The sequence below is a fragment of the Aulonocara sp. 'chitande type north' Nkhata Bay genome, linkage group LG3, assembly GCF_057382095.1.
Source record: "Aulonocara sp. 'chitande type north' Nkhata Bay isolate Kocher_YH1m ecotype deep benthic linkage group LG3, A_spYH_male_GT1.1, whole genome shotgun sequence".
Classification (NCBI taxonomy): domain Eukaryota; kingdom Metazoa; phylum Chordata; class Actinopteri; order Cichliformes; family Cichlidae; genus Aulonocara; species Aulonocara sp. 'chitande type north' Nkhata Bay.
This window is the reverse complement of record NC_141346.1, coordinates 20,296,569-20,315,129: the sequence shown is the minus strand read 5'-3', so window position 1 is coordinate 20,315,129 and position 18,561 is coordinate 20,296,569. Positions and strand designations below refer to the sequence as shown.

The 18,561-nt window shown below is 40.2% G+C and overlaps 1 pseudogene across 1 annotated transcript; it reads left to right on the top strand.

Annotated features, from left to right (window-relative positions):
- The first annotated feature begins 3,024 nt into the window (after positions 1-3,024).
- On the top strand, positions 3,025-18,361 carry LOC147334439 (alpha-tectorin-like; annotated as a pseudogene). The gene is made up of 19 exons (XR_015126105.1): positions 3,025-3,172; positions 3,713-3,788; positions 7,506-7,597; positions 7,886-8,110; positions 8,779-8,853; positions 9,002-9,107; positions 9,234-9,363; positions 9,497-9,734; positions 9,956-10,106; positions 10,234-10,321; positions 10,428-10,490; positions 10,678-10,877; positions 12,361-12,492; positions 12,586-12,773; positions 12,934-13,085; positions 14,538-14,773; positions 14,887-15,049; positions 16,761-16,853; positions 18,204-18,361. The product of XR_015126105.1 is annotated as an alpha-tectorin-like (transcript).
- The last annotated feature ends 200 nt before the right edge of the window (positions 18,362-18,561 follow it).

Here is an 18,561-nt window from a genome sequence, read left to right as displayed (position 1 = left end):
TTACACTCGGCTCCACTAAAATCCCATCTTGATGCAGTCTGGCCAGTTTAAAATACGTGTTCTTGCACAAAAGCACAACCAGAATACCATAGTAAAATGTCATGTGATTGAAAAAGTGAGACTGTGATGAAGATGATGTACATATGACAAAAATTAAATTTTTGCAAGAAATGCATTTTGAAAGTACACATAGTGTACTTTCTGTGGTGCAGTTTGTTAGCCCGAGTACATAAGCATACGCCGACAGATGTTCACCATCAGAGAAGCATGTACAAACTTAACGGTTCTTGATTCAGAGCCCAAATGTCAGAGTAAAGGAAGGCTTTCAGAATGTAAAGTGCGTATTGTTGTTAGCTGTAATAAAATCCCAGTGGGAACAAAATGTACACTAAAGTCCTTATTATCCAAACTGTTCCACATCCTGTATCTGTGTCTACACCGAGTCAAAGCAACATGACGTATAATGGGGTTTTTCAGATGAGTGTGTCAAGGACTGATAACAACTACGTAACACTGACACGATTACCTGTAAACATGCTGTGTACTCAAATGCATCTTTTGATATTTCAGAGGGCTGATAAAGGGACTGTGGGAGCTTTTCTATCTGTTACACCCAATAATTCTGACATGAAGCTGATGCTAATGACACTTACTAGAGATTTTTGTCAAACATCAGAAAACCTGCTCACAAAGGATTGGATCAATGGGTCAGTGAGTCCAAAGACTAAGCACAACGATCCTTCTAACATCTTTAAATGTAATGACCAATATTTTACATCCTGTTATGTTCCCTCCATTCATCCGCTAAAATTTAAAATTTGGGTTAAAACTTTTCAAACTTCAACATGGCATGTGTAAACATACTAGTTTTCTTAAGTAAGCCTAAATTATTTCTGTTTCAGAATCTTATTGTCAAGAACAACAAAATTGTAATCAAACCCATCCTGAAAAAAATACTTTTTTATTAAGCCACAGCTGTGCAAATGATCTAGTTTAACTTTAAATCCACAAAACTTGTGAAATAAGTTAAAACTGAGGATTATCTTTCAACTTACACAGATAAATTATGTCAAAACCAAAAGAAATCAGTTTAGACTTGAGAAAAAGACTTGCTGAGGCTCAGAAAGCTGGAGCTAAAAATACAACATTAACAAAAATTTTCCAGGTGTCAAGAAGTGGAGTGAGAAGGATCATCGATACATTCAAAGACAGCCAGACAGTACAGAACAAGCCTGGCAGAGACTGGAAGGAATAGATCTCAAAGACTGGACAGAAAACTAGTGAGAGACGTGTCTAAAGACCCCAGAACAACCAACTCCTAGCGAACCTCGTCCCCACAGTGAAACACGGTGAGGATGCTTCATAGTGGAAGGAAACATGAAGAAAGAAAATGTGACAACCCTGAAGGAAAACATCAAGCAGTCAGCAGCAAAACTGTGCTTGGGTCTTCACTTTGTCTTCCAACATAACCGCAAAACAAAACAGACGTGGCTCCTTCAGGAGGCGATGAAAAACCAGCTCACAATGAGCATTACTGACTGGCCTGCACAAAGTCCTGACCTGAAGCCTGCTGAACATCTGTGGAGGGAACTGAAGACCGAGCTCCATAAAAGATGATCATCAAATCTGGAGGTGCTTGAGAATTTTGCAAAAGAAGAATAGGCTGGGGTTACTCGGTTCAGGCTGTTATCCAACAGAGACCACACACAGCTGACTGTTAGCATCAGTGATGCTAATAATTCTGACCCTGCTAGTTTTGTGTTTTTGCAAAGTAAGAAGTAATGTGAGCATTCAAAATAAAACTAGGATGTTTGAACACGCTGTTTTAAACATTCCTGCTCTGTTTAATGAAATGTTCATTGAGCGACTAATGACCTACAGTGAAGTGATCATATTAGCCAGTGAAAGAGTGACATTATTCCATTTTTACCTATAACAGTTGTGGCCGATCTGTGTTTAATTCTGGGTAACTCACTCTTACTGCTTAATCAGTCTCTCTGTAGCTACTTAGAGTTGTGTTGCTGGCATATGCGACGTGCTTCTGACAAAAATTGATTAGTGTATTAATCTTTTGTTTATCTGTCAGCACAAGGAGTGAACTAAAGGAATTTTTGTTTGATACGATATCTCTGGCCTCAAACGTTCCAGCCTTGGGACTCTCCTCCATCTCTGCCGTCTCTGTATCTTGGTGGCCTTGACGACTTTCTTGCCCGTGTGCACTTGTGTTTGCAGCCACGTGGTGATTAGAAAGCTGAGATTACGAACGGGACCGGGACAAGATGTTGGTCACTAGAAAAATCTCAGCAATCAAAATTCATAAGGAATTATTTCTAATTTTATTCCATTTAAGAAGACATAAATGTTATATGCTGAAAGGTTTCAAAAAACACCTGAAGCTCTCGGGGGCTTATTTCAGGTGTCTCTCTGTAAGAGGCTGATTCATCAGTGGGAGGTTCCCATCAGGTAGCTCCTCCAGCCCTCCTCTCTACCCCACTGGTTCCTGGTCCCTAAAAAGGTACCGTCTGAGCAGAAGCAGATGTAGATTAAAGTTGTTGTAATATGATGGCATTAACAGGACTCTAACAGTGTGAATACACAGTCATCCCAAAGATGAGGTGCAGTGAGGGTGACACGAAAACTTTCAGCACAAGGAGTGAACTAAAGGAATTTTTGTTTGATACGATATCTCTGGCCTCAAACGTTCCAGCCTTGGGACTCTCCTCCATCTCTGCCGTCTCTGTATCTTGGTGGCCTTGACGACTTTCTTGCCCGTGTGCACTTGTGTTTGCAGCCACGTGGTGATTAGAAAGCTGAGATTACGAACGGGACCGGGACAAGATGTTGGTCACTAGAAAAATCTCAGCAATCAAAATTCATAAGGAATTATTTCTAATTTTATTCCATTTAAGAAGACATAAATGTTATATGCTGAAAGGTTTCAAAAAACACCTGAAGCTCTCGGGGGCTTATTTCAGGTGTCTCTCTGTAAGAGGCTGATTCATCAGTGGGAGGTTCCCATCAGGTAGCTCCTCCAGCCCTCCTCTCTACCTGGGTGTGGACAGCAGGAAGGATCCAAATAAAGAGAGACGGACGGCTCACAGAGACACCATCACCAGACAGCCTCCTTAGCAGCAGCCTCCACCCTCCTCATCCTCCAACAGAGCTCCAGAAGGTAAGACGAGCTGCACGAGTAGAACAATAAAGAGTCACTGACGGGCATCTCTGTGGCTTTAACAGGATAAATAACAGACAGACGAAGGAGTGGGCAAAACTCGCACACTGACTTTTAGAACTTTTAAATGCCGAGTCCTCCTTTTAAAGGATAAATTCAGGGTTTTCGTTGTTTTTTTTGCTCATGATACGCATTCCTCCAGTCTTTTATTCATATTGTTATGTTTCTCTTCTTTGAAGTTTGGTGTTTAATGAGAAAATAAACTTAGATTCAGAGAGGAAATGTGCCAAGTGTTGATGCAAGGAGACAAATTTCACTGACAGCTGAAGGAGCATGGAGATGTTTAACTCGCACAGTGATGATTGTTCAGTTAGTCTGTTTCTGTGACATCATCAGAGTCATAATTTCAAACATTCTGCATGCTGGGATTTTCCTAACCTTACAGATGATGTACAGTAATAACTCCAAGTGTTACCATTTGATGTTTGTGCTACTTTCTGTCCAATCACAGACGTCCAACTGTGTTTCTTTTTCTTTCAGGTCTTTGTCAGGCGATTGGTTCCCTCCAACATGCTGTGCCCACTGCTCTTCCTGTCTGCATTCATTGTACTGGCAGGTAAGCATGCACCGCAGCTACTTTAAAAGTATCCTTACTAGGGATGGGTACCGGTGCACCGGTTCTGACATAAACGGTAGTAACCAGACCAAAAAGCAGCGCACATTTCGGTGCTTTATTTCGGTGCTTTTTTTTCCTGAGCTGTGATACACTTTAGATTCTAGCCAATCATTTTACGTTTCCGAGGATAGTAGGCGGGTCCAGGTACGTACGTTCTTTTAGAGCAGAGCTACAGATTAAAAATGTCCAAGGTGAAGCGTTCAAAAGTCTGGCTGTACTTCACAGCAAAATATGCAAACTCAGCAGCAACAAGTGCTTTAAGCTGATACTGTGATACTGTGCAAAGGAGGCAACACCTCGAATCTGATGAAACACCTGGCGACGCATAGCGTTTTTTTAAAAGCCGAGAAATGCGCCGTATTTGATGGCAGCAGCAGCCGAGAGGAGAGTCCTGGCCCCTAGCCCTGCCAGTGTAGCAGAAATGATGAGGATGATGATGCAGCAGCAGCCGTTCTTCTCTGCGTGAGTAGCTTAATGTTGTTCGTGTGTAATTTACGTTGAGTAGGCTAACCACGTTATTACATTAATGCATGTAAGGTGAACTAGCAAACATCATCATAGCTACATGCGGCTGTCTTCTTGTTTGATGGCAGATACTCCCTTCACCCTGGCCAAAAAGGCTAAAATGACCAAAGAAAAAGTGGGAAACCTCACTCATGTCATTGCCTGGCCCTATTTGGTTCATAACAGACAGAAAGAACATTACCTTAAAAAGGTACAAGAGGTTTTTGGACAAAGTTGGTGTTTTTTCCATTGTTTAAGCACTGCTTCCAGCCAAGAGTGATACCATACATGCCCCATAGCTGCAGAAAAGGCTAACATTGTTGTCTTTTTACAAAAAACAGCTGAACATGAGAGGTTTTTGGACCAATTTTGTGATCTCCATTCTTTAAGCACCGGTTTGAGCACCGTTTGAGCACTGGCACCGTTTCAAAAGTACCGATTTGGCACCGGTATCGGATAAAACCTAAACGATACCCATCCCTAATCCTTACTAGACTTGAGTATTTGGTGATTAGTATTCAGGAACTGATAATCAGAGACTGAGGAACAAAGACCAAATGACCTGAAGTAAGGAGGGACAGTGAAGGCCATTTGAAGTGCTGATAATCTGACAAACATGGACAGATTTTCCTGGGATCCTTGCTTTCATATCTTTATTTTAGAATAAACAATCATACAAACAAACAAGCATTTTTAAAGAGTTCAAGGGATGTAGATCTCTGTCATCTGCCCATCCATCAATCTGATGGTTCATTAATTACATTCAACACGACTCCCTGAACTCTTTCAAACGCCCTGTCTTGTCTTTTAGTTTCTATGATTTTCTCGTGGAAGGTTTGGCGCGTTTGACAATGCTATGGTCTTTTTTGCATTGAAAACACTGAGCTCTACTAACATTTTGCTCACATTTAACATGTCTGTGTCCTTCAGGGTCCAAACACACTAAATATAGTTTTGGTTCTATGTGGAAGAAATTATTTCCTGTTTTCTGTTCACATTCAATTTAACTCACTCATCTTAAACTTTTCACGTAATAACTGAACATTTCAAGTCCTGTTTTATGTTAATATTGAGTTATTTTCGTGGCATTTTGAACTAATAAGACTCAGACAAATTATAACCCCTAGTCCTGATCCTAAACTTGAGTTACTAAATTGAAATTTAAAGACAATAAACCAAAAGTGTAACTTGCAGATAACTGACAGCATTTTTTTCAGTGGCAGAAACAAGCTTCCATATTTACTGGATGCAGGAAGATAAAACTGTACCATGGGGAAAATATGGATCGCTACATACAAAAATAGCAGTGTGTGTGTGAAGAGAAAGGCACTGTAGAGAAATATATAGTACTAAAAGTTTAAACTTCAAGCACTTCAGTTGTTAAACATTTTTCAGTTTTACTAAGGTCACCAATACAAATATCTGCTCTCTTTTAGAATAATATATTAATGCTTATAAAACAGAAAAGATGTGTTAAGATATCTGCAGCCAGCCAGGAGAAAATCAGCAAATAAAGTTGAGAATCTTTTTTTTTTCTTAACTGATACTCAGAGAAATACAAAAACATTACTTTGAGTTTGATTCCATAAAAAGTGACAAAAACATTAGCGTCCATCGTGCGTGGGAAGAAAACTTCTTTTTACAGCGAAAAAACCCCCTAAACTTCCAAGCAAGCACCGAGTAGCTACCACATAATGGGAATCTCACAGAGAAACTCGCGGATTCTTCAACTGACCGCGGCACACCTGCACCAGGGCAAGCATCCGCCTACCCTACTCCTGCTTTACAGGTGAAAATAGAGCAAAAGGACCGCTGAGTCTTTGATTTTATTTATTTTCTGCTGTGTTTTACTTGCATCTATTTGAAAGAGTGAGTGTAAACACAAAATAATATTTTATTTTATGTGCTGGAATGTGTAGAAAATAGGTTTAAATGTTAAACTAATTTATTCAAGTCAGAGAATGTTGCATATAATTTAAGTTTTGCTTGATGCAAAAAGTTAAAAGATTAAAACTAATAAAACAAGTTTAAAAAAAGAGACTTTTCCATTTGATTACATTTTGTATGATGGATTATGCAGAAAAAGGAGAATTGGGCTGAAAGATCTATCGCTTTATCACCTCTTCAGGTTGTAAATCGTGTTTTTAAAAAGTAACTAAGTAACTAAGTAATTAATTACTTTTGAAAATAAGTAATCAGTAAAGTAACGGCATTATTTTTTGGGGAGGTAATCAGTAGTTACTGATTACTTTTTTCAAGTAACTTGACCAACACTGCTCGCCATACAGAGGTCCGAGGGATCTCCCAGAAATGGCCAAGCTCATTTCTGGAGAATAGGTGATTGATTTCATACCTGCTGATCTCTTACCCAGTGCAGGTTAGGTTTGCAGTATTAGTTACCATCATGATATGCCCCAGTCACACTTTCGCAGGACAGGAAACCCAGCGTAAATAAGTTTGAATCCTGCTTCGTAGTGGACCTCCAGTCTTTGCATTTGGAGTTTTTTCCCTGTCCATATCTGTCTGTTACTGGTTTTTCAGCTTCACCCTGATTATCTGTGAGTCCCTGTCATGTATTTCATACATTTTGTTTTACTTTGTTTTAGCCTCACTGGCACTCTGAATGTTATCAACTCAACATATTCAGATCAAAACAGCTCTCATTCTCTTTTCCAAACACTGCATAGCTGATCTATACGATACAATATCTGAAGTTACAACATAGTAACCTTTCTGTACTTTAGTGTTTAGGCCTGTCGTGAGAGTACATGTTAATGTACTACCGTAACATAGATAAGACTTCATAAGTCCCCATATATCCATCAACCCTATTTCTTTAGCAAAATAATTTGAATAGTTCTTTTACACCAGCTATGAGACTGATCATGACCTATCCGGCTGTCCATCGCTGCATCGAGTATGCTCTGCTATTACAAATGAGAGTGTAAAGTGAGTAAGTAATAAAAACGTTAAGTCTACTATACCCATCCATATAAGTTCCCCAAGTTTAACTTGTAATCTACCCTCCTTTTCCAAGATTTTGGCAACTTGTACGAATACTTTGTTTCTACAAATGCGTGAATGTGAACCTTTGTTTGTCCTAACAGCTAACAAGCTGCAGCTCACACCTCTCACGTGTGTCTGTGTCTTCAGGTGCTCAGCAACAGTCAGTCACTCAGCCTTCAGTGTTGGACATCAGCTCATGTCCCATCACATATTATGGACAGAAGTACGGGAAGCTCTATGTGAGTAGGATGAAGCCTGATGTTTTAGCAGAGCTTTATGTGTTGTTGCTGTTTAATCTCCACCTGTAGCAGAGATGATGTTTGCAGACTGAGTGAAGAGTTCAGAGATCAGCGTCTTATTAATGTCCTCTGCAGTGATGCTGAGTATGTAACCATCACCTGATGCAGCTTCCTGAAGAAGAGCGAGAGCTCTGACTGAAACCCGAGCACCAACAGTTCAGCTGTACATGACAGAAAAACCCACAAAATATTTTGCTATTTGATTTGTTGTGTCTCTGATTTTTACAGGTGACCTTCACAAGACGAGACATTGTGATGTGTTTTGACAAGTTTTACGACCCTAGGAATGAAGGCGACTGCATCGTGGGGAGCTCACCTGACAAAAGGAGAGCAGCTTTTAATATAGTTCAAGCAGAGTCTGTTCTTGAACGTTGGGTTAAAAATAAAACACAAACAATTCAGAACAGTTTGAGATGCAGTGTGCAAATAACCATGCAGATCAGCAGTTCAATGGTGAGTCCTGCTCTGCATCACAAAGCCTGAAGGGTGTGCCTAAAATGAATAGTTTCAATCAACACTGAAAACAAATATAAAATGAAAAATGTTTTTTTTATTTTTTAAAGGGACATTGTAGACTAATTAACATGAGTATGTCAGATGCAGCCGTACAGGCTAGTTTTCACCTGAAGGGTGAAGGAAAACCAAAGATGCAAAGGCATCTAAGCGTACACAGGAGACAGGACCAACGCATGTGAATGGTAAAAGTAATGCATAATCATAACCAAACAAACTAAACATCAAAAGCAACTATTAAAGATTGAAAACAGAAGCACTTTAAGACAATACAGACCATGAAAACAGAGACTTGCATGGATATCACTTCAGTATATGACAACATGTTGGATTATGATCGTGTTTGTTTAAAAATCACTTTTTCTGCTATTTTTGTTGCTAGCAGAAGGATTGGTCTGATGATTGGTTATATAATCACCTGATTTAAAAACATGTGTGATGACTGTAGTTTTTATAGCATATGGAAACACTCCATTATGAAATTCAAAATGTTTTAGCAATGCAGCTCAACAGGCCCAATGTTAATGTTGTGAACCTGAGCTTTTCTAAACACTTTCAGATGAAACTTCTTCACAGTGACTGAATCTTTCCTGTTAACCTGTTTACAGATTAGCTTACACCTATTCAACTTTGGGACAGAAGCAGCTATGTTTTTGGAAGCAGCTGGCATTGGTTTAGTGGCGGTGAGTCTGTGTGTATATGAACAATAACACTTTGACGTAATATGTTAAATACTTTATATTTAATGCCAACATTTGTGTCTGTTTTCAGCTTGATGTCAGTTCTTTCTGTTCTGTGATTATAACATTAGCTGTGTTTGTTTCTGTTTAGTTCTATACTCAGGTCAGTGATGTCGTAATCAACAAAGTAGAGGTTAATAACATTGTTTACAAGTCTCAAAATCATACCATAGATATCAGTGGATGCAGACACTCAGGTTAGTGAATCTTAAACTCCTACCGTGACTTTGGGATTATGTAATTCTGAAAGATTTGATTGTTACTGTTTTATTTGCACTTACAGTTGGAAAACTGTTGAACTAAAGTGAAGCCTCTCTTCCCAGGTACTGTGTATAAACCTGGTACTGTGGTCAACTCTGACCCACAAATCTGCTCCAGTGTCACCTGTTCTGAGACTGCAACCCTCCAGACCTCTGGTTGTGGTCCATTGGAGCATTGTCAAGGCAACGGCATGTAAATATTTTCTCTTCATATTTTGTTACTAAAAGGTTCTACAGTGAAATAACTTAAGAAATAGAGGGTCCCCTGGGGTAACCTTCTTTGGCAGCAACTCATGGTGATGTTTGTGGTTGGTTGCCTTTGTTAGCTGTGTGTTGGACTCCACCTGCACTGTGACCGGCCCCACTGTCATCGACGTCCACGGCCATATGAACTCCATCCAGGATCGCTGTGCATACTCTCTGTTCTCGACTCCGTCACTCCCAGACTTCCTTGTTCTGGGGAACTTCAGGGACAGACGTCGTAAAGATGTGAGCTTTTTGGACAGTGTGACGCTGCGTGTGGACGGGCATGACATTCACCTGGAACAAGGTGGGAGAGTTCAGGTAAGCGACCTACAGCCACAGTTCATGTGTCAGAGTGGAGTCTGATCCAAAGTCCTCCCTCATCCTCTGCTGTGTCTCCTCGCATCGTTCTTCTCAGGGCTGTTAGAAGCAGTTCTTTCAGAGCTGCTAAACTCAGTGGTTGTTGCTGTGAAATCAGCCTGTTTGTGTGTTTGACATGTTTCACTCAGTGTTTCCTCCACTTTGTCTCTGCTGTGATGCAGCTGGACGACTCCACACTGACCCTCAGCAGCTCACCTCAGTTGGTTCATGGTGTGCAGCTCTCTAAGGACCAAACTGGAGTCACTGCCGAACTCACCAACCTCAACATCTCTGTCTTCTTTGATGGCAACACCGCACAGATCCTCTTAGAAGGTACAGAAAATAAAGTTTAACTCATGTAATGTAAACTGTAAACTGTGCTGTTATTTATTGAGCTGCTGTGTTCCTCCAGTTTGAATATTGATGCTGATCTGACTCATTCTGTCCTGATCCTGTGCAGGACCTGCTGGTTCATCTGTGGAGGGTCTGTGTGGAAACTCCAGCAGCTCTCTGAGTGACCTGAGGCTCTCTGAGTACAGCTCCACCAGGTAAGACCTCATCACAAGCTCAGAGTCCCTCTGACTGCTGCTGCTGATGTTGCAGATATTCTGTTTGTATGAATGAGCCTGAACTTTGTTGTTTGTCGCCCCCTAGCTGTAAGATGCAGTACAGTGAGACTGCTGACAGCACGATCGACTGCAACAGTGTGACTGAACGGTGAGCAGACTGATCCACAAGGCAGGATCTGTTTACCCTTTGACGTAATAAAAAACATGTGTGTTGATCTGTCTTGTAAATTACATGGTACATCACATGTGACTGTAGCATAGATGGAAGATAAACACAACTGATTACAGATTATTATTTTATTGTCTTCAATTTTGTTTCTCTATCTGTGGTACAGCTGTAATCTCCTGAAGGAGGCGCCCTTCTCCTCCTGTAACACTGACATCGACCCAGAGCCCTACATAACCGCCTGCACCGACACTTTGTGTAAATATCCTGCAGTGGACGGACTCAACTGTCAGTTCCTGAAGGCCTACGCCAGAGCCTGCAGTCTACACAACCACGCTCTGGATGGCTGGACATCAAATACCGGCTGCTGTAAGATGTTAATAAGACCTTAATAAGACGTCAGATTGTCACTGATTTCTAGAATCGATTCAATTCTGATTCGATTCGATTTGATTTGAATCGGGGAAATTTGGCCTCAGACAGTCAGAAATATTATAATTCAGATCATGCATCAGTACATTTCTATATTTTTATATCTATAAAAAGAAAGCTGACACTTGCGAGACTTTATCAAAGGTGTAAGCATCACAGCAGATACCTTTGTGTCAAAGTAACTGAGGATAAAACACAGAAAAACATGAAGGTGATTTTCCTGGCCTGAGATTTTATAAAAATATTCTGTAGTAGATCAAAAACGAAAGAAACCCATTAATCAGCATATGAACATTACCTGATGCTGCTGAAGTGAAGCAGAGCAAAGTTACAGAGGTTTTATTAGAGACACAGCTAAACGTTTTGCAATTTTGCACAATTTTAAAAAGTTTAAATTTGTTCAGTAGCCTATTGAACAGCAGAAATTAGCTTTTCTTTTCGGAAGTAAGTAAAAGGAAAAAAACAGCGGCCAACAGTGCTGTAAACAATGGTAGACTTGTGCGCAAGCGAATAATGAAGAAAACAGATTTTTAGACTGGAAACTTGTTAGCAGAGACGGGTCTTCCAGCAGAATCTGCATGAATATTGAAGATACTTATTATCTAGACGGAGGAATAATCACACGTGGGGCATCGGCTTTCATGGGAACATTCACACCAAAAGGTGACTTTGTTTATTGAACTCTCGCGTATACTCCGCAGCATAACAGGAAGCATCCTTTCAAAATAAAATCACAACAGATGACAATGAGGGCATACCTATTAACTAGCTCAACAAAACTGTTCTTGAAGTAGACTGAGAGAGAGAGAGAGAGAGAGAGCTGTGCATGAAGTGTGATTGTATCGTGGTGGAAGCAAAACAGCAAAAGTCAGAGGAAATTCACGTCGATGTTTATCAAATGTGAAGCGTAGTTTGCTGCTTCTTTTGCGGCTGGTTCAGTGAAAACCTGCAGCTTCGGAATCTAGCGCAAAAAATACGTACACACAAAGCGTGGACCCGCCGAAACATCAGAATCAGCGAGCTGTCGACTTTCAGCCCCAGTCCGTGCCGTCGGGTGAGAAAGGCAACATCTCACTGATTCTGATCCTGATCCGCGGGTCCGCGCTTTGTGTTTACGTCTTTGTGCAGAATCCATGTACCTGCTCTCATTTACTGTTTTAGCTGTTTGGTGGTTGTTGAAATTTTGTGAGGTTTAACCTGAGATTCTGGCTTTTCGGGCAAATTAAAATTTAGATTAAAAAATCGATTCAGGATTTTAATGAATCGATATCACGTTATCCAAGCTAGAATCGATTTTAATCGATAAATCACTAATCAAAACCCACCCCTATTAATAAGCTCTCCTTTGTTAAAGAACTGAACTGTGGATTTTTAGAGCTCCCACGTTTTCAGGATAATACATCAGTGTGTTCCTCTGTAGCCTCTGAGGCCTTCTGTCAGGACAGGACCTGCAGCGATCACGAGTTCTGTGGTGAGAAGACGGTCAGTGGTGACACTCGCTGCTTCTGTCGGGCCATTTTTGCCTCCAAGTACCAAGCAAACAACTCTTTGGGTACGACAGCTGTGACATCACCATGACAACAGGGCTGAATAATGTAGGAAAGCTTCTAACTGTGATTTTTCTGACTGATATTGTGACGTTCAGGTGATGCAACGGTCTGCAAGGAGAACTCTGCTTCACTAACTCTGGTCGGTTGTCTCCTGGAGGACAAAGACATCAATTACTCTGCTTTACAGCTCAACGACCCGACCTGCAGGGGTCGGGTGGACAAGCTCACCCACATGGTGACCTTCAGCTTCAACAGCAGCAAGAGATGTGGGACGGTGGTCACGGTGGGTTTCATCTCCTGCTGTTTAAGCTTTGATCTCTGTGAATTCTAAAATTTTTGGTCATCTGAAGTTTATACCAGTCAGTCAACATCTTAAACAGTATCAGATGTTAAAGATGAAACAATGAAGAACTTGCTTAGTATCTGATTATGTGACCCTGCAGACCAACAACAGCTACATCATCTATAAGAACACCATCAGGAGCCAGAATTACTCTTCTGACGTCATCACTCGCAAAGACCAAGTCCAGATCGACTTCTCCTGTGTTTACAGTCAGCCAAGCATCCACACTGCAACCTTCAGAATCAGAGACTGGTTTGTAGTGGCTGCTAGGTATTGTTTGAATATTTGTTAAAATGTGGGCATTGCTAACAGTGCAAGTATTTTAAGATGTTGGGATTAGGGCTGCTCGATTATGGCAAAAATGATAATCACGATTATTTTCACTGAAATTGAGATCTCGATTATTTGACGATATTTATTTAACCCTTACGACCTACTATAGAACCAAGTCCGCCAGAGCTTATATTATTTTTTTACATGTTGTAGTGCCATTTGTGGGAGCATTTCAAGTTGCTATACAACTATTATAGCCCATATTTTAATAATATGTATGCATTAAGTCCATAGTAACTACATTAATTGCAAAAAAGTGCAATAAACTACAAAAAAAATTGAAAATCATTTTTGTTTTTTTTACATATATTTCTACTTGGAGAAATTTAAGAGGTTTATCCCTCAAAACTTTAAATACAAAAAGTTGCAAAAAATAGTTTACAACAACAGGAAATTTATTTTGAGTGTCTTCATAGTTTTATTTTGGAGATACACCAATTTTTATATACTGCAGGAAAAACGAAAAAACAATCCTATGATGCAAATTTGCAAAGAAAACAGCATGTGCATGAAAATAAACTATTTCCAGCAGTGCAATTCGAGTTCTAAGCATCCCAGAAACTATTCAGAAAAGTCAAACATGACTTATAAAAACACCAGTGTAGGCTTTTAAGGCCTACAAGTAAAAAAAACTACATTTCCGCGAAAATGACGTCATTTCCGGTTTCGGGCAGGAAATGGCGGACATGCGATAGTTCACGCTGACGTCTGTTTCACTGTGGGAAGTGTTACGAACAGCTGATCGGATCGGCAAAGCGTGTTTCTGGAATATTATGTTTTTGTTCCTGCAAGAGCTTTTTATGCAATTTTTGCAAAGCTTTATGTGGAAGGAAACCGTGACCGAGGACAAGCTGATGGCATAAGATGTAAGTACAACTCCTCCGGTTTCATATGCAAAACAAATTATTGCGCTAGCTTACACGGCTCAGGGTTCTTCAGGGATTTAAAAATAGTTACACAAAACGGAGCATGCTGCTCTGACCGGATTTAAAGGGTTAACAATGACTTTAAAAAATAATATAAAATAGTGTGCAACACCAATGAAGTTTGTTCTTTTTTTTTTTTTACCTCTCTTTTCAACCAACGGCAGTCACTCTCCTCTCCAAATAACTTCTGCTTAGCTTTCCGAGCTTCCCTCGTGTCCTCTTAATCAGCGGTCTCCACCCTTTTTTGCGCCACGGACCGGTTTATGCCCGACAATATTTTCACGGACCGGCCTTTAAGGGTAAATGAGGGAGGGGCTAATAATCGGCTCAGTCATTTTTAATGATCGTTGAAAGCCCAGATCGTAATCGTGATTAAAATTCGATTAATTGAGCAGCCCTAGTTGGGATTGTTGTTAACAACAGTGTAAATGTGTGCATTCTGCAGGTCCGTTGCACAGCGCATCACATCTGGAGCTTGGAATTACACTCTGACTATCAAGGCCTACGCTGCACACAACTTGTGGAGTGGAACAGTGAATTGCAGTTGAACGAGAAAATCTGGATGGTGTTGAAGACCGATGGCTTGGATGGAAGCATGGTCAGTGTGGTGACCGACTCCTGCTGGGCAACTGACAAGGCATCACCCACCAGCAGTCCAAGACATGATCTGATCATTAACGGGTGAGAGAAACTCAGAGGTGGTGGTTGCTCGCTGCTGCTCAGAGATTAATTCAACTCCTTTTGATCACTATTATGGACTCCTGAACAAAGTTTATTTTCCTGCTTATGATCAGCTGTGCAAACCCTGCTGACCCGACGGTGCAGGTGGAGGAAAACGGACTGGCAACCTCCACTTACTTCTCCTTCAACATGTTCCGGTTCACTGGGGGCTCTAGTGACATCTTCCTTCACTGCCAACTCCACCTGTGTCCCAAACAGGGGAACAACTGCATCCCGGTACGCAAATGTTCATAGAAAGATATACCAAATCTGGCCATCTTTTCTGATTTCATGAGACATTGCTCTGCACATAGACATTTCTCTTCAGTGTGCAAATGTTCAAGCACTGAAGCGCATTATTTACTGTTCCTTATCCATAGTGTCTTTTGCTATTGATGTCCAAATAGCTTCTAGATGTCCACAGAGAATTGGTTTGCATAAAACGAGCTGTCTTTGAATACATTAAATCTCAAATCTGCTCAACAGAACTGAAGTCTGACCTTTCGCTTCGCCATTTCATCAGGTCCAGAACTTCACATTCTTTTTTCTTGGTCAAATAGTGTCTGCACAGCTTTGACTTATGATTGGGGTCAATGTCTTGTTGGTATATGAACCCACGACTAATCAGCTCCGGTCCAGAAGAGACTCCATAATGCACTAAAATGTTGTGGTAGACTTTCTTGTCCATGACACCATAGATTTTTTTTTCCTAATTTGCCCGAGCTGTTAGATATGGGTGCAGTGCATCAAGCATTAACCCTTTAAAGGCGGTCGGAGCAGCAACGCTCCGTTTTGCGTAACTATTTTTAAATCCCTGTAGAACCGGAACCATGTAAGCTAGCACAATAATTTTGTTTTGCATATGAAACCGGAGGGGTTGTACTTACATCTTATGCCATCAGCTTGTGCTAGGTCACGGTTTCCTTCCACATATAGCTTTGCAAAAATTGCATAAAAAGTGCTTGCAGGAACAAAAATGTAATATTCCAGAAACACACTTTGCCAATCCGATCAGCTGTTCGTAACACTTCCTACATTGAAATAGACGTCAGCGCGAACGATCGCATGTCCGCCATTACCTGCCCGAAACCGGAAGTGACGTCATTTTCGCGGAAAATGTAGTTTTTTTACTTGTAGGCCTTAAAAGCCTATACTGGTGTTTTTAAAAGTCATGTTTGACTTTATGCTTTTCTGAATAGTTTCTGTGATGCTTAGAACTCAAATTGCGCTGCTTTAAATAGTTTATTTTGATGCACATGCTGTTTTCTTTGCAAATTTGCATTATAGGATTGTTTTTCAATTTTTCTGCAGTATATAAAAATTGGTGTATCTCAGAAATAAAACTATGAAGACACTCAAATTAAATTTCCTGTGGTTGTAAACTATTTTTTGCAACTTTTTTGTATTTAAAGTTTTGAGGGATAAACCTCTTAAATTTCTCCAAGTAGAAATATATGTAAAAAAACAAAACAAAAACGATGTTCAATTTTTCTGTAGTTTATTGCACTTTTTTGCAATTTATGTGGTTAATATGGATTTAATGCATAAATATTATTAAAATTTGGGCTATAACAGTTGTATTGATGTATAGCAACTTGAAATGCTCCCAAAAATGGCACTACAGCATGTAAAAATATAAAGTAAGCTTTGGCGGCCTTGGTTCTATGGTAGGTCTTAAAGGGTTAAAAGGTTCTTCAGCTTTTGAAAATGCTGTTTCTGATGCTGTTCATTGTTATCACCGGAATTCATCATTTTTAAAAGATGAATCGACCCATATATAATAGATGCTGATCGACTTTCAGAGACTACTATCATCAGATTCAATAAAAATGTTATAATTGGAGGGTTTTGACACAAAAGATGAAATGTTTGCTGTCAGTGGCTTCAGTCCTAAATGAATGGATCACTCTTGGTTTTGTAAAGCCTGGACTTTGTCTTTAACTTCCAGACGTGTAACACACCTGCTCGGGTACGCAGATCTGCCAGTTTGACATATGAACCTGAAGCTCCAGCCTTCATCAGCGTGTCCTGGACTTATTAGGTAAGGTACAATCGGCTTTTGTGATTTACCATCATATATGTTATGTGGTGATTGCTGAAGAGAACAGTGAAGTTTAAGTAAGAAATTCAGAAAGAGGAAAAATGCCTGAGGAAACCTCACTGGTGGAGGTGGAAAGAGACATTACAGATATGTTAGCAATTTTTACTGGAGTTAAGTTTTCTGCCCACCTAAACTGATGGGTTTGTATTTCCAACTTTGCCTGATAAGCTGTTGAGTGAATAAAATGTCCTAGTTTATACAGTGGTTCAAAAAGGTGTTTCCCCCCTTCCTGATTTGCTATTTCCTTTGTAGATTTGTCACACTTAAATGTTTCAGATCATCAAAAGAATTTAAATTTAAAATTTTAAGAGGAAAAAACCTACATGGCCCTGTGTGAAAAAGTGATCGCTCCCTTAAACCTTATAACTGGTCGGGCCAAACTTAGCAACAACAGCTGAAACGAAGCGTTTACCATAAATGGCAGTCTGTCTTGTACAGTGCTGTGAATGAATTTCGGCCCGCTCATTTTTGCAGAATTGTTGTAATTTAGCCACATTGGAGGATTTTCAAGCCTAAACCACCTTTTTGAGGTCATGCTACAGCATCTCAATCAGATTCAGGTCAGGAATTTGACTTTGGCCACTCCAAAGTTTTCATTTTGTTTTTCTTAAGCCATTGAGGTGGACTTGCTGTTGTGCTTTGGATGATTGTCCTCCTGCAGAACCCAAGTGAGAATATACGGCCATCTGTTCGTGATCTCAGCTTGAGGTCAAGAATCGTTCTTTTGTGACCTCCTGGATGAGTTGCTGATGCACTCTTGCAGTAATTTTGGTAGGCTGGCCTGTGAAAGTTCATCACTGTTCGAGGTTTTGTCCATATGTGGATAATGGCTCTCACCGTGGTTCACTGAAGTCCCAAAACCTTACAAATGGCCTTCTAACCCTTTCCAGACTGAGAGATGTCACCTACTTTGTTTATCAGCCGTTTCTTTGGATCGTGGTATGTTGTTTTGCTTTTTGAGATCTCTTAGCTTGCTTCAGTTTGTTAGAAAATTTCTATTTAATTACAAATACTTTTTCATACAGGGCCATGTTATCTTTGTCTAATATTTAAATTTTTTGATGATCTGAAACACTTAAGAGTGACAAATACACAAAAAATAGGAAATTAGGAAGGGGGCAAACACTTTTTCACACCACTGTACGTCACCTGACAGTCCAGCATCAGGGCAGAGGTCATCCTCAAACACAGATGATTCCAACAGAAGAACTGGGATATGATTTGTGAAAAGGAGCCAAGGTCTGTGACAGAAAGAACAGCAGTCACAGTTTACTCTGGTTGTCTTCTCAGGTGGTTTCCACGGTGACTTTGATGGACTGACTGACCAACCGAGTGCTGACCTAATGTGACAGTGTTCGCAGAGACAAGAGACATGCTGCTTTTATCCATCTCCTTTATACTTGTACTATTTCTGCTAAAGGATGGAAAAATAAAGCGTGTGGTAACCAGTCTGTGTTTTTCCAGAATTTCATTACTTCTACTTTTTGGCTCTGAAACTGTTCAGCTTGAACTCCAGTCTTTTCAGCTTTAATGAATATTTCCTGCAATACATTCAGAGGCTTTGAAAAGCTGACGGGCTTAGAAAAATGAAAAGATGTGCACTAATATTAGTGTTACAGACACCACCCATTCATTCCACATTTAAACA